Source organism: Aquarana catesbeiana, linkage group LG04 (assembly GCF_042186555.1).
Source record: "Aquarana catesbeiana isolate 2022-GZ linkage group LG04, ASM4218655v1, whole genome shotgun sequence".
Taxonomy (NCBI): Eukaryota; Metazoa; Chordata; class Amphibia; order Anura; family Ranidae; genus Aquarana; species Aquarana catesbeiana.
The window spans coordinates 216,688,737-216,708,123 of NC_133327.1; the positions used below are offsets into that span (position 1 = coordinate 216,688,737).

General features: G+C 44.0%; 1 pseudogene; it reads right to left on the reverse strand.

The window, feature by feature from the left end:
* Positions 1-19,387, reverse strand: part of LOC141141219 (transient receptor potential cation channel subfamily V member 5-like) — a 100,952-nt pseudogene that overhangs the window by 76,795 nt on the left and 4,770 nt on the right.

Below are 19,387 nucleotides of genomic sequence, written 5' to 3' on the forward strand. Positions count from 1 at the left end.
TTGAATTTTAATATTTTTGCATTTGTTGTAGAAGTAAAAGCCAGCTATACATGGAACAGCTGTCAGCAACTTTGTACCTAATTTTCCAGTAGTTAACCCTTGTACCTCTGACATTCTCACTAAAATATATTTTTCTAATCATTTTTTTCTAATATTTTTTTCTAGTATTTTTTAAATATTTTCTAAAATGTTCTAAAATGTTTCTAAAACATTTTGTAAGTGAAATATAGATTGTGATCATATAGTGGCCACACCTGCCCATGCATGGGGTTATTGTAATATTTTTATTTGGGAGTCTGCATGATATGGGCGATCCACTGGTACAAATAATACTCTGTAATGGTTTTACTGGTGACCCACTTTATTTGGGAAACAATTATCATGCGTTATTTAAAGTACAACTAAGGGGAAAACTTTTTATTTGTTTTGGACACAGTGGAGATGGATTAGAACACATGTTAGCATTTTATTACTACATCTGCGCCCATTAGGAAGATTCACCCTCTCTATTTGTCCTCTTTACCGCTATCATCAAAAGTGAAAGTAAAAGAATATCTTGGGTGGCTCCTAGAACAATATTAGAGGGGGAATCTTCCAAATGGGCACGGGGGGGGGGGGGGGGGGTGTTAGTATATTGAATTCCCTTAATTTGCAGGGATTATCTCTCACTGTTTTGGCTATAGAACAGGAAGTGAAGGGAAATCTCCCCAATGGGACAAATGACAGAAAAACTGACGGGGGTTATAAGCCTCTCTTACTCTATCCGAAATGTAAAAAAAAAGTTTTGCCTATAGTTCTACCTTAAGACTGAGAAATATTTAATAACTCTGCTATTTACACAATGCAGAAAGATCTGCCAATACCTCTCGTCCCTGACTGCAATTGGCCCCAAATGCAACATATCTAGCCATTTACTATAATGACTAAATGTAAGAAATCTGGGCAGATTGCATGGTGTCCATATCACTGTGAATAATAAAAGTGATAAATCAAGAGCTGCTTACACATGCTGATGTGGTCCTTGACAAATACTTTCTGTTTTAGTTTTTTTTGTAAAAAACAGTAAAGTTTAGTAAAAAAAAATAGTAAAATCTCTACACTTAAAGTGCACTTGTGCCCAGACTACAGACATTAACGCATTTACATAGTTTTAACATGCCATCCCTGACCTCCCTAGCTGCATGTACTATGAAGTAATTCATTCTCAAAGATTAACACACTTGGTGTTTTCTTTACACTGGAAGACTGAGAGGCTGCCAAGTTTAGGCCAACTTTATAGTACCACAGAAAATAAGGGGAGAGGAGCTGTCATATCAATGCCTCCAAAGTGAAATTTGAAGATTAATTTCTCTACAATGCCTATAGCTACCGAAGTCTTGTTTCACGAGTCTTGTTTCACAATGCTTGTTCACTAAATACATTCATGTGCATAGTATAAGCCAGAGTTCCCTGCCTTACTCTTCCAGTTGGATTTTTATAGGTTATTATGGAGAGTGTAACAAGAGGAGTGGGATAAAAAGTATTATTGAATGTCAAGGAGGGGAGTGACTTGAACATTGAGGTCCACATAAAACCCACCCAAGCAGATCAGTATGTGCTTTATGACTTCCACCTCCCACTGGGACAAAAACTGGGGGATATTAGAACTTTGCAACATCAGCCTGAGATAAGAAACAACACACACAAAGTGTAAAGACAAAGAAAACAGAGTGCTTTGCAAGTTATTGACTACCTAGACCACGGGTCTTCAAACTGCGGCCCTCCAGGTGTTCAGGAACTACAATTCCCATCATGCCTAGTCATGTCTGTGAATGTCAGAGTTTTACAATGCCTCATAGGATGTGTAGTTCTGCAACAGCTGGAGGGCCGTAGTTTGAGGATCCCTGACATAGACCATTCACAAGGTCAAGCAAAAACACATATCTGTGATAACGGCACTCACTCTATAGAGATTTTCCAGCTTGTGAGACAACAATCTAAGTACAAGCAAACAAAGTGATTAACATTGGAGTCAGTTAACTCCACAGATAGCCCTTTACACACAAACAACAGCTGTCGCCATGCGTTTTAATGGAAACATGCAACATTCACATTACCTGCTGTAACAATTCTAACTTTTAAGAAATGTCTATAATACATGTTGTCACATCAGACAGGAATATAGCTGAGGTTAAAATATAGTGCCTCGCTTCAAAGAGATAGGAATTATTTAAAGCAGAATTCGCCCCCCGCCTGCTATCTCCGCGCAGAGTGGGGATTATCAGTAATCTCTTGTATGACAGCGAGGATGTCCCACTGTGTCAGGTGTGGTATACAAGAGCACCGCTCACTGATGTCCCGCCCCCCCACTGTTATTATGATTGACAGTGCACTGTGCTAATAATGGCGGGCGGAGGCTGGACGTCAGTGAGCGGTGCTCTTGTATACCATACCTGACACAGTGGGACATCCCCGCTGTCATACAAGAGATTACTGATAATAATCCCCACTCTGCACTGGCGGGACTGATATGAGGCACTGGCGGGACTGACAAGCTGCACTGGGGGGACTGACAAGTGGCACTGGTGGGACTGACAAGCTGTACTGGTGGGACTGACAAGATGCACTGGTGGGACTGATGAGTGGCACTGGTGGGACTGATATGAGGTACTGGTGGGACTGACAAGTGGCACTGGTGGGACTGACAAGCTGTACTGGTGGGACTGACAAGATGCACTGGTGGGACTATTGAGTGGCACTGGTGGGACTGACATGAGGCACTGGTGGGACTGACATGAGGCACTGGTGGGACTGATGAGTGGCACTGGTGGGACTTACAAGCTGCACTGGTGGGACTGACATGAGGCACTGGCAGGACTGATATGAGGCACTGGTGGGACTGACAAGCTGAACTGGTGGGACTGATATGAGGCACTGGTGGGACTGATGAGTGGCACTGGTGGGACTGACATGAGGCACTGGTGGGACTGACATGAGGCACTGGCAGGACTGATATGAGGCACTGGTGGGACTGACAAGCTGAACTGGTGGGACTGATATGAGGCACTGGTGGGACTGATGAGTGGCACTGGTGGGACTGACATGAGGCACTGGTGGGACTGACATGAGGCACTGGTGGGACTGACAAGCTGCACTGGTGGGATTGACATGGGGCACTGGTGAGACTGACAAGCTGCACTGGTGGGACTGACAAGCTGCACTGGTGGGACTGACATGAGGCACTGGTGAGACTGACAAGCTGCACTGGTGGGACTGACAAGCGGCACTGGTGGGACTGACAAGTGGAACTGGTGGGACTGACATGAGGCACTGGTGGGACTGACATGAGGCACTGGTGGGACTGACATGAGGCACTGGTGAGACTGACAAGCTGCACTGGTGGGACTGACAAGCTGCACTGGTGGTACTGACAAGCTGCACTGGTGGTACTGACAAGCTGCACTGGTGAGTCTGACAAGCTGCACTGGTGGGACTGACATGAGGCACTGGTGGGACTGACAAGCTGTACTGGTGGCACTGACAAGCTGCACTGGTGGTACTGACAAGCTGCACTGGTGAGACTGACAAGCTGCACTGGTGGGACTGACATGAGGCACTGGTGGGACTGACAGGCTGCACTGGTGAGACTGAGAAGCTGCACTGGTGGGACTGACATGAGGCACTGGTGGGACTGAGAAGCTGCACTGGTGGGACTGAGAAGCTGCACTGGTGGGACTGACAAGCTGCACTGGTGGGACTGACATGAGGCACTGGTGGGACTGAGAAGCTGCACTGGTGGGACTGAGAAGCTGCACTGGTGGGACTGACAAGCTGCACTGGTGGGACTGACAAGCTGCACTGGTGGGACTGACATGCTGCACTGGTGGGACTGACATGAGGCACTGGTGGGACTGATATGAGGTACTGGTGGGACTGACAAGCTGCACTGGTGGGACTGACAAGCTGCACTGGTGGGACTGACATGAGGCACTGGTGGGATTGACATGAGGCACTGGTGGGACTGACATGCTGCACTGGTGGGACTGACATGAGGCACTGGTGGGACTGATATGCGGTACTGGTGGGACTGACAAGCTGCACTAGTGGGACTGACATGAGGCACTGGTGGGACTGACAAGCTGAACTGGTGGGACTGATATGAGGCACTGGTGGGACTGACGAGTGGCACTGGTGGGACTGACATGAGACACTGGTGGGACTGACAAGCTGCACTGGTGGGACTGACAAGCGGCACTGGTGGGACTGACATGAGGCACTGGTGGGACTGACAAGCTGTACTGGTGGCACTGACAAGCTGCACTGGTGAGACTGACATGAGGCACTGGTGGGACTGACAAGCGGCACTGGTGGGACTGACATGAGGCACTGGTGGGACTGACAAGCTGTACTGGTGGCACTGACAAGCTGCTCTGGTGAGACTGACATGAGGCACTGGTGAGACTGACAAGCTGCACTGGTAGGACTGACGTGAGGCACTGGTGGGACTGACAAGCTGCACTGGTGGGACTGACATGAGGCACTGGTGGGACTGACATGAAACACTGGTGGGACTGACAAGCTGCACTGGTGAGACTGAGAAGCGGCACTGGTGGGACTGACATGAGGCACTGGTGGGACTGAGAAGCTGCACTGGTGGGACTGAGAAGCTGCACTGGTGGGACTGACCAGCTGCACTGGTGGGACTGACATGAGGCACTGGTGGGACTGAAAAGCTGCACTGGTGGGACTGAGAAGCTGCACTGGTGGGACTGACATGAGGCATTGGTGGGACTGACATGCTGCACTGGTGGGACTGACATGAGGCACTGGTGGGACTGATATGAGGTACTGGTGGGACTGACAAGCTGCACTAGTGGGACTGACAAGCTGCACTGGTGGGACTGACATGAGGCACTGGTGGGACTGACATGAGGCACTGGTGGGACTGACATGAGGCACTGGTGGGACTGACATGAGGTACTGGTGGGACTGATATGAGGTACTGGTGGGACTGACATGCTGCAATGGTGGGACTGACATGAGGCACTGGTGGGACTGATATGAGGTACTGGTGGGACTGATATGAGGTACTGGTGGGACTGACAAGCTGCACTAGTGGGACTGACAAGCTGCACTAGTGGGACTGACATGAGGCACTGGTGGGACTGACATGAGGCACTGGTGGGACTGATATGAGGTACTGGTGGGACTGACAAGCTGTACTAGTGGGACTGACATGAGGCACTGGTGGGACTGACATGAGGCACTGGTGGGACTGACAAGCTGCAATGGTGGGACTGACATTTGGCAATGGTGGGACTGACATTCGGCAATAGTGGGACTGACATTCGGCAATGGTGGGACTGACAAGCTGCAATGGTGGACACTGACACGTTGCACTAGTTCGCATTTATATTAAAATGCTTTGTATTTATAAGGCTGTAACCTATCATACTGTGTGTTATGTATGGCTTGCTGGCTTCAGAATGAGGGGTGTGATTTATGTTGAAGTGGGTAAGTTCACATTTACATGTACAAGCCTCGTGTACCTCCCACATTCACTCCCATCCCAAGGATTCATGGGAAATGTAGGCTGATTACAGTTAGAGCGAGAGAAGAGGATATGATGCAATCACTGTTCTAAGAGATCCTCCCTGCCAGAAAAGATGATGCATTTTTTGAATTTTTTGAATCACAAAGCTAACTTCCTGAAAATTAAATCAGTCAAATCTCTTAAACGGTAAGAAATTTCACAAATGTAATAACTGTTTAGTGTTTTGTATGTGTATGGGGGGGGGGGGGGGTGTAATAATGAGGTAGTTTTTGAAAATTCTGGAGTTCTGCTTTAAGTTATGATTTCGTGCACTATCGATAAAGCTGAATTATTTTAAAATATAATTTAATGAAAGAAACGGACAAAGTGGTGCAAGCAAAATATTTACAGATAATGATAATACACAAATTCTTCAATAGTAGCAACCGCAAAATAAATTGGATAAAAAAGAAAAGTCCTTAACAAGGTGTTGCTTGGTCTATGGTTTGGCACAGTCTTTTTCAATGTAGCATGAGTCCAGTTCTATTTTATGTCACTCAGAGTCCCTCAGAATGACTTCCGCCATGTGTGCAGACTTTCGATGGAAATATACTTTACCTTCCACTGCTAAGTGGTGGGCAGTGTTGCCAACCCCCCCCCCCTCAAGTGAAATTTACTGGCAGAAAGCCAAAATTTACAAATGGCACCAATTTTTTACTGGCAAATAATTGTGACATTTACTGGCAGAGTCACATTTTTTACTGACACTGCAAAAAATTACCTAGAATGGATGTTTTCAGTGCTAAACCATGAAAATATCCATATTTAAACTATAAACATGTAGCTAGTGTTAGCAATGTGTTTAAGTTAAACAAAAGTAAAAAAACATATTTCTCCATTTACATGAAGGTCAGATTAATCTAACCCAGCCAGCACAGAGATCCCCCATATATCAGAGTGTGCAGGATTCCCCCTTATGCCGCATACACACGATTGCACATTCCGACAACAAAATCCATGTTCTTTTTCCGAAGGATGTTGGCTCAAACTTGTCTTGCATACACACGGTCACACAAATGTTGTCGGAAATTCCGAACGTCAAGAACGCGGTGACGTACAACACGTATGACGGCACTATAAAAGGGCAGTTCAATACCAAGTGCGCAACACTTTGGGCTCCTTCTGCTAATCTCGTGATTATCTCGTGTTAGTAGAAGTTTGGTGAGAGACAATTCGTGCTTTTCAGCCTTGTGCTTTTCAAATCATTACTGCTCTTCAGTTTGTGCTTGTGGGTTTGTATCTGGTTTTCAGTGCGTGTAGTGAGTTTACATTTGTTTTTCAGTGCGTATTTTATAGTACGTATTTGATTTTCAGTGCGTTCTTGTCCTATTGTTTCTGATTTTCAGCTCGCTCTTCTCAGGCCTTTCTGTTTTTCAGTGCTTTCTGTTAGGTAAAAGAAGGGGTTCCCCTGAGTGGATTTTTCCGGCACTTGCAAAAGTAATTTATATAAAATAGGAAAATACACGTATATATATATATATATAAAGTAAAACAATGTTTATGTTTATTCAAAATGTTCTAGTGTTAAAAACAATGCATACATTTGCAGACAACGATAACATGTACATTAGACATATTACAAAGCGGTTGTGATATCTATTTCGGTTGGCAGGTAACAGATGACGTTTAAATAGTGAAATTCTTTTCAAGCCCAACGCGTTTCGGGTACATTCTATTTCAGTCCTTCTTCAGGGGCATAATTGAAAAGAAAGGTTCATCTGTTATGTTACCGTTGGTGTTTAGGCAGAAAAAGACATTGGTAATTACAACCAGGGGCGAGAAAGGCTTGCAAGAGAGATGGCGTTTGATTTGGTGTTCATGAGTAAAAAAAGCTGTTATCTGGGTACTTGTATCTCATACGTAACACTTCCCCAATGAGAAGGGGGAGAGATGAGGGGGAGGGAAAGGGTTTATAGAGTTTATTTTGGTTTTATTTTTGTGATGTATATAGAGGTTCACCTACCCCTGCCTCCCCCGGATGCGTGCGGGCCACAGCAGTATACTGGAGCGAAGAGGAACCATCCTGTTATTAGATAGTGATCATATTAAGCCAGCCACGCATCCCAGCATCCGGCAGGTTTTGCAAGTGCCGGAAAAATCCACTCAGGGGAACCCCTTCTTTTTCCTAAAAAAGTTTTTTGGATGTGGCACGGCCCCCTTTCCCTTTTAACCGAGGTAGACCAGTCACCTCCCTTTATGACAGTGCTTTCTGTTAGTTCATTCTGACCAGCCGACCATTTTGAAGCCATGAGGACCCTCACCCCAAGCCAGAGGGTTTTTAACTACCGGCTGGCCAGAGCCAGAAGAGTGGTGGAGAACACTTTCGGGTTAATGGCCAGCCGGTTCCGTCTATTCCTTACGGCAATCAACATGGCGGAAGATAAACTTAACCATATAATCCTTGCATGCTGCATTCTCCACAACTATTTACGGAGAAATTCAATGAACTATGTGTCCTCAGTTGGGCCTGAGGCCAGACTTCAAGGAGAAACCCTGACGGTGTCCTGGCTTGCCCCCCCAAAGCGCCCGCGAGGTCCGTATCAAATATATGGAGTACTTTGCGGGTAGGGGGGCCATTGATATGCCAGAAAATGTTTAAGAAACATTTTAAAAATACATTTTTTTGTTAAACTGAAATAAGATTTCCTTTGATTTACTGCTTGTGCTTCTTTTAGCTGTCTCCTAGGTTATCCAATGGGCTTTTCTTTTTGGCCATTTTCTTCAATAGTGCAAACGTAATTTATTTGATACATGAGGTGACAATCTCTTCTTCAGCTAACTATTATGTTGTGGGTCTGCTACACATGCACCTTGTTTTTCTTGTTAATATATGTAATGCATTAGTGATAAAAATATTCGTCATTTTCATCACCATGAATTTATTTTTGGGAGTCACGAAAATGGCCTGATTGTTGCAAATTATAAAGCACTGTGGGAGTTATTTACTAAAGGAAAATCCACTTTGCACTCCAAGTGCACTGCAAAAGTGCACTTTAAACTGCACTGAAAGTGCACTAAAAGTGCACTTGTAGTGCAAGGTGGATTTGCCTTTAGTTAATAACCCCCATTGTCACTGTAAACACCAACTTATTCCAAAAACTGCTATTGAGCATTGAAAGAAGAAGCCACACATTGTTGATTAGAAAACTGTTTACTCTGTGCTCATTCACATGTGTGTTAGAAAAGGATTTTTGAATAAACCAACATATTTTTGTAATAACATTTTTGGTTTTGACAGTACAAATAGCCTTTTTTGTGTTAAACGGGCATGTTTAAAACCATAAAACAATACACAGCTCAGGAACTTACAAAGTTCAACTTTGATCATTCGAGGGCAATATCAGACATTAGTATGTCCAAACTGTGTTGATCTTGCTTTCATCAAATGGGGTAATGTCATCCCTGTGAAAGCTAAATTTTGAAGATGCACACAAATTGAGAGTCAAAATGTGGATTTCCCTCCTGATCCCATGCCAATGTCAACTTGTGCTAGCTCCCATCATGAGGGATCAATGGATGTGTTTTGGGGGTACAACCCCTTCCTCTCAGCTACTTGAGTTGCGAGGAAGGGGTTGCACCCACAAAACGCGTATATTGATATCCCGTGATGGCAGATAGCACATCACTGTGTGCATCTTCAAAATTTGGCTTTTAATATACTTCAAAAAACATTAAAAAATTTAAAAAATATAAACAAATTGAAGACTTTAGGTGTGTTTTAGATTCTGCCTAAAACATCAATGATGTTTTTGAGTCTTTTTTCAACATCATTGATGTCTTCCTTGATCTTTTGTAAATCCTGATTGCACACCATGATCTCCCCGATGAGGACGTGTGCACTTGCACTTGTGAAATTAGTTTCTTCTTCCACAACATCCGCATCACCTAAAATAAAAAACACACCATGTATTATAAATATGCAGGCATACATCTATTACCTGAAGCTGTGGTCTCAGACACTCACCTGTTGTGGTCATTATTTCACCCACTTCATAAACCTCTCCTTCCATCCTCTGGTTGTGGTGTTGGTATTTCCCCTTCTTTATGAGGTTGGGGGTCCCTGGTGTCCTCTGATGTCCTGAGTCTTTTCTCTCCTATGTGAATAAAAAAAGGTATACTTAGCACCCAGATATTTAAGGGCAGAAATAGGAATCTGAAACATTGCTTGGAAGTGTTGTACAATTGTCTTTTTGGGCAGAGTTCCAAGCTGAAGACTTTTTTTCCCTTTCTAAAGCTGGAATACTTACCTTTTTTGTACAATATTCACACATGGAGACACCCCTAGTATCCACGGGAGCACCTGTGTGGGACACCCTAAAAAGTTTGTTCTGGTGTCCCACACTAGTGCTCCTGCGTCCAGATGTGTAAACAGCTGCTGAGTGTCCTCTCCCCTTACACGTAAGTTTACATTTCATTCTAGTTACAAACCCATCTACACCAAAATGTACTAAATTTCTTTTAATACAAATAGGCCTGAACAAATGTAGTTAACCTGGATCTGCCAAAAACATCTTATTAGTGGGCGAACTAACGATGTTTACTACTGATTACTGTACCCATGAACCTGAAAGGTACCATTTTAAGGTGTACAACAGTTAAGAAAAACACATGGAGCAGCACAAACATAATAAAAATAATAGAAACACAGGACAAATACTTACTTTTTAGAAGCAGTTTCCTGATCTTTCTGTACTGATCCTGCTCCCTCAATTTCAGGTCTGACCATCGTTTCCTCAGTTGATCCTTGGATCGTCATACCCCAAAATTCCTGTGCAGACTTTTCACAACTTTAGCCATGATCTTGGCCTTTCTCACATTTGGGTTTGGGTAAGGTCCATGCTTCCCATCATAGTCAGCCCTCTTCAAGATGTCCACCATCTCCATCATCTCTACAAAGGACATATTTGAGGCTTTAAATCTCCTCCGGGATCGGGATGTTCTTGGCTCCGGGCTTTCGTCATTGCTGCTGCTGTCTGCATGCACTTACTCTTTCTCCACCATGTGCTCTCCCACTGCGCCGAAATAGAAGGGGCGGGGAATATACTAGATAGAAGGTCAGGGGCGGGGGGAGTTTCACACATGCGCAGTGTATATAAAGCGCAACACGCGTGCGTCATACGTACGATCTGTGAGGGAAGATAGGAGTAGCGGAAGCGTCGATCGTGATAACGAAGGTACAATTTTAACTTGGTGCATCAGTGGCCTATACTGCTTATAGATTGAGGCCTATATTGGGACAAGATTAGGAGAGTTTAGTCTGACATTAGGGTCTGTCTTGTGTTGTGTCTTGCAGAGAAAATGGATCCATTCAATGATAGGGGAATTTCTACCAATATTCATTGACATGTTCAGGGAGCTGCCCTGTCTGTGGCAGGCGAACCACCCGTTTTTTTAATAAGCTAAGAAAGAGGAAGGCAGCGCTGGAGAAACTGCTTGAATTTGTGGAGCCCATGATTCCCTCGACAGACATCAACTATTTGAAGGCCAAAATTGGTGGCGTGAGGAGTACTTATCTTAGGGAGCAAAAGAAGGTCCAGGATTCCAGCAGCAGATGACGTTTATGTACCCAGGCTGTGGTACTATGACAGACTGCATTTTCTGTCAGACCAGAGTGAACCCAGGCCAGTGCTCTCCACTCTTCCTTCAAGGCTTACTTCCACCTCAGCTGAGGCTTCCGATGTCCAACCTGGGCCTTCCAGGCAGGAAGATGTGGAGGAGCCCAGCTTGAGTTAGGTAGAGCATTGTTCAACATATTTTTGGTCTCAGTGGACGGGCGTCCATGCACAGCCAGCCGGCTATTTGCTGTTATCTATCCTCAACACTGTAAGTGTAATTTTAATCCTTTATTAAACATGTCCAGACAGAATTATGCTACGGTGAGCCTTTCTTTTTTGGGTTTGGTATGACCACCTATTGGAGCTTCCTGGATTAGAAGAGCCCATTGAGTTGCCAGTCAACATCGGTTAAAGTGTGGATCCCTTTGAGGCACCTGGCCTGTTTCCAGGATACGAACCCAGATTGGAGATACCTGGTTTACTTTGGGCTAAAGGCTCCGACCGGATTATAGGTCACAAGCTTGGTTAGCTTGCTATTTGGTAAGCTTGCATTTCACATGGTGGTCACAATTTTGTTGCGGTGGTGGATATGTCAAAATCAGTATTAATCAATTAACTTTTTGAACACTTGGTTTATGAACTTGGACTGTTGTTACAGTGGGAGAATTCAATCTATACCTTCTGATCCAAGATTCTTTATCACAAAATGAATGATGTTAACTAGATGTTATTATTGATCACTAATTTCTGATTTAACAAAGTGGTTTACATATCAATAGACAGTAGTGGCCAAAAAGGATTGGGACAAGAATGAAAAATGCTGGGCTCAGTCTTTTTGATTTGTTAACATTCAATTTGCAACAGTCATGAGCTCAAAATTGTGTGTGATTGATGAACAAAAAACTAAAACTATGTCCCTTTTTCATACACAGGAAAGCCTCAGCCAGGAGGGTGTCCTTATTTAAGGTTAAGAAAAAAAGGGGGGAAAAAAAGCACCGGACTGCATAAAAAACGCACTGGAACGCATCAAAAACGCACTGGAACGCATAAAAAACATGTAAAAAATGCACATGCAGAAAAGCATCTGGAACGCATCTGGACTGCTTTTCTATGGTGTGAACTGGCCCTGATAGAGAGGAGTAGCAGACACTGAATGGTTTAGTAAGGTGGATGAGCCTGACAGCAGCATTTATAATGGACTGAAGGGGGATAGCCTATGTAAAGGTAAACCAATGAGGAGGGAGTTGCAGTAATCGAGGCAATATCAAACAGAGGAGAGAAGCAGAACACATGGAGTAATACGGTGGAACCTCGGACTGCGAGTAACGTGGTTAACGAGCGTTTCGCAATACGAGCACTGTATTTTTAAAAATCGTAACTCATTTTGCGAGTGTTGTCTCGCAAAATGAGCATGATTCCGGCCAAAGCATCTGCAGTACCACGTTTAGCCTGAGATGGGGGGGCGCCGGAGCCGAGCGGCACCGACCGCAGATGATCGGCGCTGTTCGTAAATGCACAGAAAGGCCCGAGGACAGCTCGGCTGACCTCAGCAAACCTCGGGAACGGAGTCTTTCAGAGCCTGCGAACCGAGCCCACCCAGGTGTGTTACAATAGTGACTGAATATTCGCTATTGTAACACTAATCCTCCTCCCGGCCAATCAGGAAGCGGGTCTTGAGTCCCGTCACCCGATTGGCTGAAAAGACAGGTGATCCTATTGGACGCCTAGGAGGAGGGAAGGAGACGCACGGTGGAAGCCGCTGTGATGGAGGAAAGGTCACAGGAGCTGCTGCCCGCTGCCCGATACTTGCCACCCGCCACCTGCCACCTAGATGGGGTAAGTTCCTTGACTGGCAGACAGCGAGTGGGGGGGTGGGTGGTTTTTGTTGCCCCTCCCCCAAAAAAGCACCAGCTGCCACTGCATCCTATATGTACCTGGAGTGTCGGACAAACTCAGCAGAATCTTTAACATACATAGCATCCCTATGGGGTTGATTTACCAAAGGCAAATAATCTGTGCACTGCAAATGCACCCACAAGTGCAGCCACAAGTGCAGTTCCACCAGCAGTGCTGGTGGAACTGGCAGAAACCGGTGGGATCCAGGAATACCCATCTACTGTCCGGAGAAGTCTGGCTAAAAATGGTCTTCATGGAAGAATTGCAGCCAAAAAGCCATACCTCTGACATTGAAACAAGGCTATGTGACTCAACTATGCATGAAAACACTGGAACTGGGGTGCAGAAAGATGGCAGCAGGTGCTCTGGACTGATGAGTCAAAATTTGAAATTTTTGGCTGTAGCAGGAGGCGGTTAGTTTGCTGAAGGGCTGGAGAGCGGTACAATAATGAATATCTGCAGGCAACAGTGAAGTATGGTGGAGGTTCCTTGTCAGTTTGGGGCTGCATCTTTGCAAATATAGTTGGAGATCTGGTCAGGATATATGGTGTCCCCAATGCTGATAAATACAGGCAGATACTTATACATCATGCCATACCATCTGGGAGGGGTCAAACCCCAAACATACAGCTAATGTCATTAAGAACCATCTTCAGTGTAAAGAAGAACAATGAGTCCTGAAGTGATGGTCTGGCCCCCTCAGAGCCCTGATCTCAACATCATTTGAGGTAGCCTACATCCACAGGAGACCTGTGGTTAGTTCTCCAAAATGTTTGGAACAACCTACCTGCCGAGTTCTTTCAAAAACTGTATGCAAGTGTACAAAGAAGAATTGAGGCTGTTTTGAAGGAAAAGGGTGGTCACACCAAATATTAATTTGATTTGGATTTATTTTCTGTTTAGTTTCCATTTTATACAATTAGTAGTTTTCAGTTTGTTTATTTTTGTTTGTTATGACTCATTAGTATAATATACTACATTTTACACTGAATCCTTATCCTCTCTTTTGTGAGGTTTGTAGGTAGACTGTCATAGAAACATACTTCTATACTATACACTCCGAAAAGCTATGTATTAAACATTTGTTTTGTAAAAGAAATGTGCAGTGATGATGTTACTGTTATTTATAAGGCAAAAAGACAATTTTCATAATAATTATATTTCAGAATCCTGCCCCTTTTTACAGTGTCACCTTTGTTTTCTCTGTTTCCAGCATCTGCATTGGCAAAGGTATAATAAATGTTATTCAGGTTTAGGACATTTACAATTATATACTCTAAGTGAAAACGTGCATTGGTTTCTAAGATGATTTTTAGATCTGGAATTATGTTGGTATGAGAAATTTGCATTTTCTCACCTATAATACCAGAAACATAATTGTATCACTGTATTTCCATACCTTTATAAATTCCACACTCTATCAATGTGTTGATTAGGAAACGGAAAGCATCCAGTAACACACATGCTTCCATATTGTTATACAATGCTGCAACATGTATCACATTTTCCCCCATAACACCTATAGAAAAAACACAAGTATAATCAGATACACACGGATATACAAGGATGGACTGAAAATAACTATGCTGGCCATATATTTTCTACAATAAATGCAATAATGCTGCACATAGATAGATAACAATTGTATAATGTGATCCAACCATTGAAAAGGTTTTCCACCAGGCAATATTTATGTAAATACACACATTTATATCATGCAAGGTAATTTGAATAGTAGAAAAACCTGTAAAAAGTATTTTCTCAAATGTCTTCTGGAGCAGATTATAGTTCAAAGTGTAGGTAACAGATAAGGTCCATGTAAAAACTTTGGCTACTCTAGCATTAAAAAAATAAATTAAATTAAACAATCTTTAAAAGAAATAGGTGGGAAATTACATGACATAAACTATTTGAAACATCTCAAATATTTTGCTGTCTCCATAGGGCAGTCTGCAGTCCTTTAAAGAGTGGCTATGTTGCACATCAAAGGTTTTGTTAAAGGGTAACTCCGCAAAAAAATAGCACATGGAAAAATAATACAGCATATCCAATTGCTACACAAGCCATATAGAAATTTAATGTTATTTAAATTTACCTTTCCTTTTCAATCTGCAGCTGTACATTTCTGTAAAGTTCAATGCAATATGGCAACTTGGAGGTGTTCCCTACATGTTGGTGTACAGAACGCTGTCAAAAATGGAAATTCCTGCTTGTGTGTTTTTTGGTTCATTGATATACTCAGAAGTCTGCACTAAGATACAAATCAGATTTTAGGTATCATCTGCAACAGAAACGTCATTTTTGGTGACATACCCCTAAAGCAGTGGTCATCAACCCTGTCCTCAGGGCCCACTAACAGGCCAGGTTTTATGTATTACCTTGGGGAGATGCAGACTAGAATACTGCAATCACTGAGCAGCAAATGATATCACCTGTGATCTATTTCAGTTATCTTGCAAACCTGGCCTGTTAGTGGGCCCTGAGGACAGGCTTGATGACCACTGTCCTAAAGGTAAATTATTTCTAAATAGATACAGACTACAGAACACTGAGAGTGGACAAGGTGATTATAATGAACTAGATCTTCCCAGTCAGATTCAGTATCCATCGGACATGGTCAAAAACAGCTATTTCTTCATAGCAGAAACAGGTAGAAATCTGCAACAAAGTTTGTTAAAGGTTTAGATCACTTTTCCAAAAAAAAAAAAAACTGTCTATGTAGATAAGGACCACATGTAGATGAAAACCAACTGTAAAGCTTTGATTATAGTTGAATAATATCCCTGCTGTATTTGTAAGCCCTTTGCATACCTCCCGCAGCCTGGACGAAAAACTCCCAGGAATGGTGTCCTCTATTCTGCTATGTTGGACATTGCTAAGATTAACCCTGCCATTACTGTTATCCCTCACTTTCACAGGAGTTTGTTCTCTCAGATTCAAATCACTGTACATGCACATTCCCTCTTCCCTGTTGCAATAGCTCTGAGCTCAGTGCTGCTGCAACAGAGGAGACAGCAAACTGTTTGTGTTCAAAGATTTGTTTCGGAGAGATATTGCTAGAGTGGCCCCCCTTCCCAGTAACCAAGTTCTATTACCTGTTGATTCTGCCAGTAAGTTTCTTTAACAGACTAACTTGTTTAGGAAAAGTGCCAGTATGGATCAAGGGCTTTGTTACAGTTAAGAGTTTTATAGCCTAGCAGGCAGGGTTTTTGGCATAGCAAAGGCACTGGGTTATCGGCCTGAACAGGAAGTTAGGATCAGACTGGATTTCTGGAAATTATTTTTGTACCTGAGGAATTGTGCATGTAGTGGAGAGATGTACTAAACATGTTTAGCCTTATTATAGAGTACAGCGGTGGCTCTCAACCTCAGTCCTCAAGTACCCCCAACGGCCATGTTTTGGGAACTTCACTTAGATAAAATAGCTCTTATCAATACCATGTCACTGATATTGATTTAAAGCAGCTGTGAAAAGTACAGGAAAACCTGAATTCCTGGCCTGCTGGCGGTACTTGAGGACTGAGGTTGAGAATCACTGGAGTACAGGACACAGGCTGGATATTCCTAGAGCCTGGGTTATGGGCTGCTACCTTCGGGTGATTGGACACTGGCAAAGCTTTGCTAGACATGGCCCCCTGGGCGTAACCCTATAACCCTACCCCAGTCTGTGATATTATTATTTTTTTTCTGGTGTCCTTTTGGTGATGGGCCTCTTATTCCTTATGGAAAAAAAAAACATTTTATGCCTAACTAGTTTATTATTTTACTTAAGATTCTCCGATCAGCTCTTAAATAAACTCCTCAACGCCTTAATCATCAATAGAAACAGTACATCCAAATCAGTGCAACCTCTGTAAAACCTTGGAAACCGTACCCGGACCCCATGCTGTGAGGCCTAAAATGTTGCTTCAGGCACTGGATCCTGCTTGGGCGCACTTAGTGCAACAAGTGTAGTTAGCTTCAAAATGATATACAGGTCCAGGACTGTGGTCCATCCCTATGGAACCCAAACCCTGACGAAATCTGCAGGGGTTTGCCCACTGTGACGGGGGAATCCTGGACCCTGATTAGAGAGCAGCAACAATGACAGGTAAGACAGGTTTACCCTGTATTGGATTGGTACTGTAACCCCATTAATTACAGGTTTCCTGAATAGTATTTTTTAAAACTATCAGGAAACCAGGTATTATGTTTGAAAATGAATCACTTGCTTACCCTGTCTCCGCACACTGCTCTGTGAGTACTGTCTCGGGCTCCGCTAAGGGCCTGCAAAACGCTCAAACTGCTTGTCTGCTAGATGCTTCCCTAGAAGATGACAGGACCCTATTTTACCACTGGTCTCTTCATCCAATTCTACGTATATCCCAGGCACACAAAAAGCTGCTTATCTGACCAAGGCAGATTTTCCGCGATTGTGTCAGACTTTCTTGGATGACTAAAGGATTTAATACAGCAATTACTATTCAGAGCGCAAAAGCACCACAATTGTTTTATACCCTTGCTGTCTCTGCCAGAGTCGGAAAGTGAAATGCCTCCTCTAGAGAATGTAGGTATTGATGGAAATGAGGATGACCAAGAGGCAGTATTAGAGGAGCCCGCAGAAGATTGATCACCCTCAGTATCTCATACACCTGATGATATTGCATACACCTGATGATATTACATAACACAGTGTAGATAAGCTCACTTTTGCTGTGCACAAAAACCTTGGCATTGTCACACTTGAAACTTCTCCATCTGAAGAAGCCTGAAAAGACCTGCTAAGCAAAAAAAAATAATAATTCCCTATTCATTAACAAATAAAATTAATGATGATTGGTTTAACCCTGAAGAGATTTTCACCCCTCCAAGAAAACTCAGAGAAAGTAGTCTTTCTGGTAGTAGACCCTGGTGTCTTTATCTTAAACTAACATCCTACTGATGTTCCTTCATTTAATTATTTCTTACAGTCTATGCTTACAGAAAATCCGAGATGCTTTTAAAGGCTCCTTTAACTTTGACCTGAGGTACTGTTTGTACTGTTGGCACAGTTGTTAATGCCTTGTTACTGTCCTCCCTTCTTATTCATTGCTTGGGGTTGTCCCCAGGTCTGTAAATAGACCACCTTCACTTTTGTTCCTGTGTTATTTGGAATTACTAGCTAAAAAACTGAAGTTTAAAATTTTTCTTCTATCCTGAAAAGTTGCACAGTCCCTGCTGCAGAGAAACACCCCCATAACAGATGAGACTAAAATTGAATTATTTGGCCTCAACACTAGGGATGCACCAATACCACCTTTTTAACACAGAGTACGAGTACCGATACTTTTTTGCAAGTACTCGCCAATACCAATTACCGATACCTATTGCCTAGGAAGAGTAGGTAGGGAGGTGGTTTGGGAGGGGGGGTTGTTAGGGAGTTGGGTGAGGGCTGGAGTGATGGCAGGGTGGAAGGGGGGGGCAGAGGGGTAAGTGAGGGTGAGGGTAGGATGGGGCGAAATAGGGTTTGTGGGGTGGGAGAGTTGGGATGGAAAACACTGTGATCACTGGGGGAAGAGGATGGGAATGGGAGGGTCATTGGGAGACATGGGAACAGAGGTCACAGCTGGTGGGAAGGAGGAGGCAACAAAGGGTGGTCAAGAGGACACAACACAGGGAGGGCACAGCACAGGAGGCAGGAGGGCATAGTACAGGGGGTTAGGAGGGCACAGTACAGGGGGTTAGGAGGGCACAGTAGGGGAGTTAGGAGGGCACAATACAGGGAATTAGGGGGGCACAGTACAAAGAGTTAGGAGGACACATTACAGGGTGTTAGGAGGGCACAGTACAAGGAGTTAGGAGAGCACAGTACAGGGGTAAGGCGGGCACAGTACAAGGAGTTAGTAGGGCACAGTACAGGAAGTTAGAAGGGCACAGTACAAGGAGTTAGTAGGGCACAGTACAAGGTTTAGGAGGGCACAGTACAGGGGATTAGGAGGGCACAGTACAGGAAGTTAGGAGGGCACAGTACAGGGGGTTAGGAGGGCACAGTACAGGGGGTTAGGAGGGCACAGTACAAGGGGTTAGGGGAGCACAGTAAGGAAGTTAGGAGGGCACAGTAAGGGGGGTAGGAGGGCACAGTACAGGGCGTTAGGAGGGCACAGTACAGGGGGTTAGGAGGGCACAGTAAGGGGTAGGAGGGCACAGTAAGGGGGGTAAGAGAGCACAGTGCAGGGATCACTGCTGGCAGTGCACTAGGCAGAGCTCTGTCTCCCATCCCTGCATTGTACACAGCCTGAACACAGGCAGAGTTCCTGTTCCACACACAGCACACACGGGAGCTGAAATACGATTCCCTTACAGCTACAATGTGCACAGTGTATAGCTAGCTACCTGGTTGCAGTTC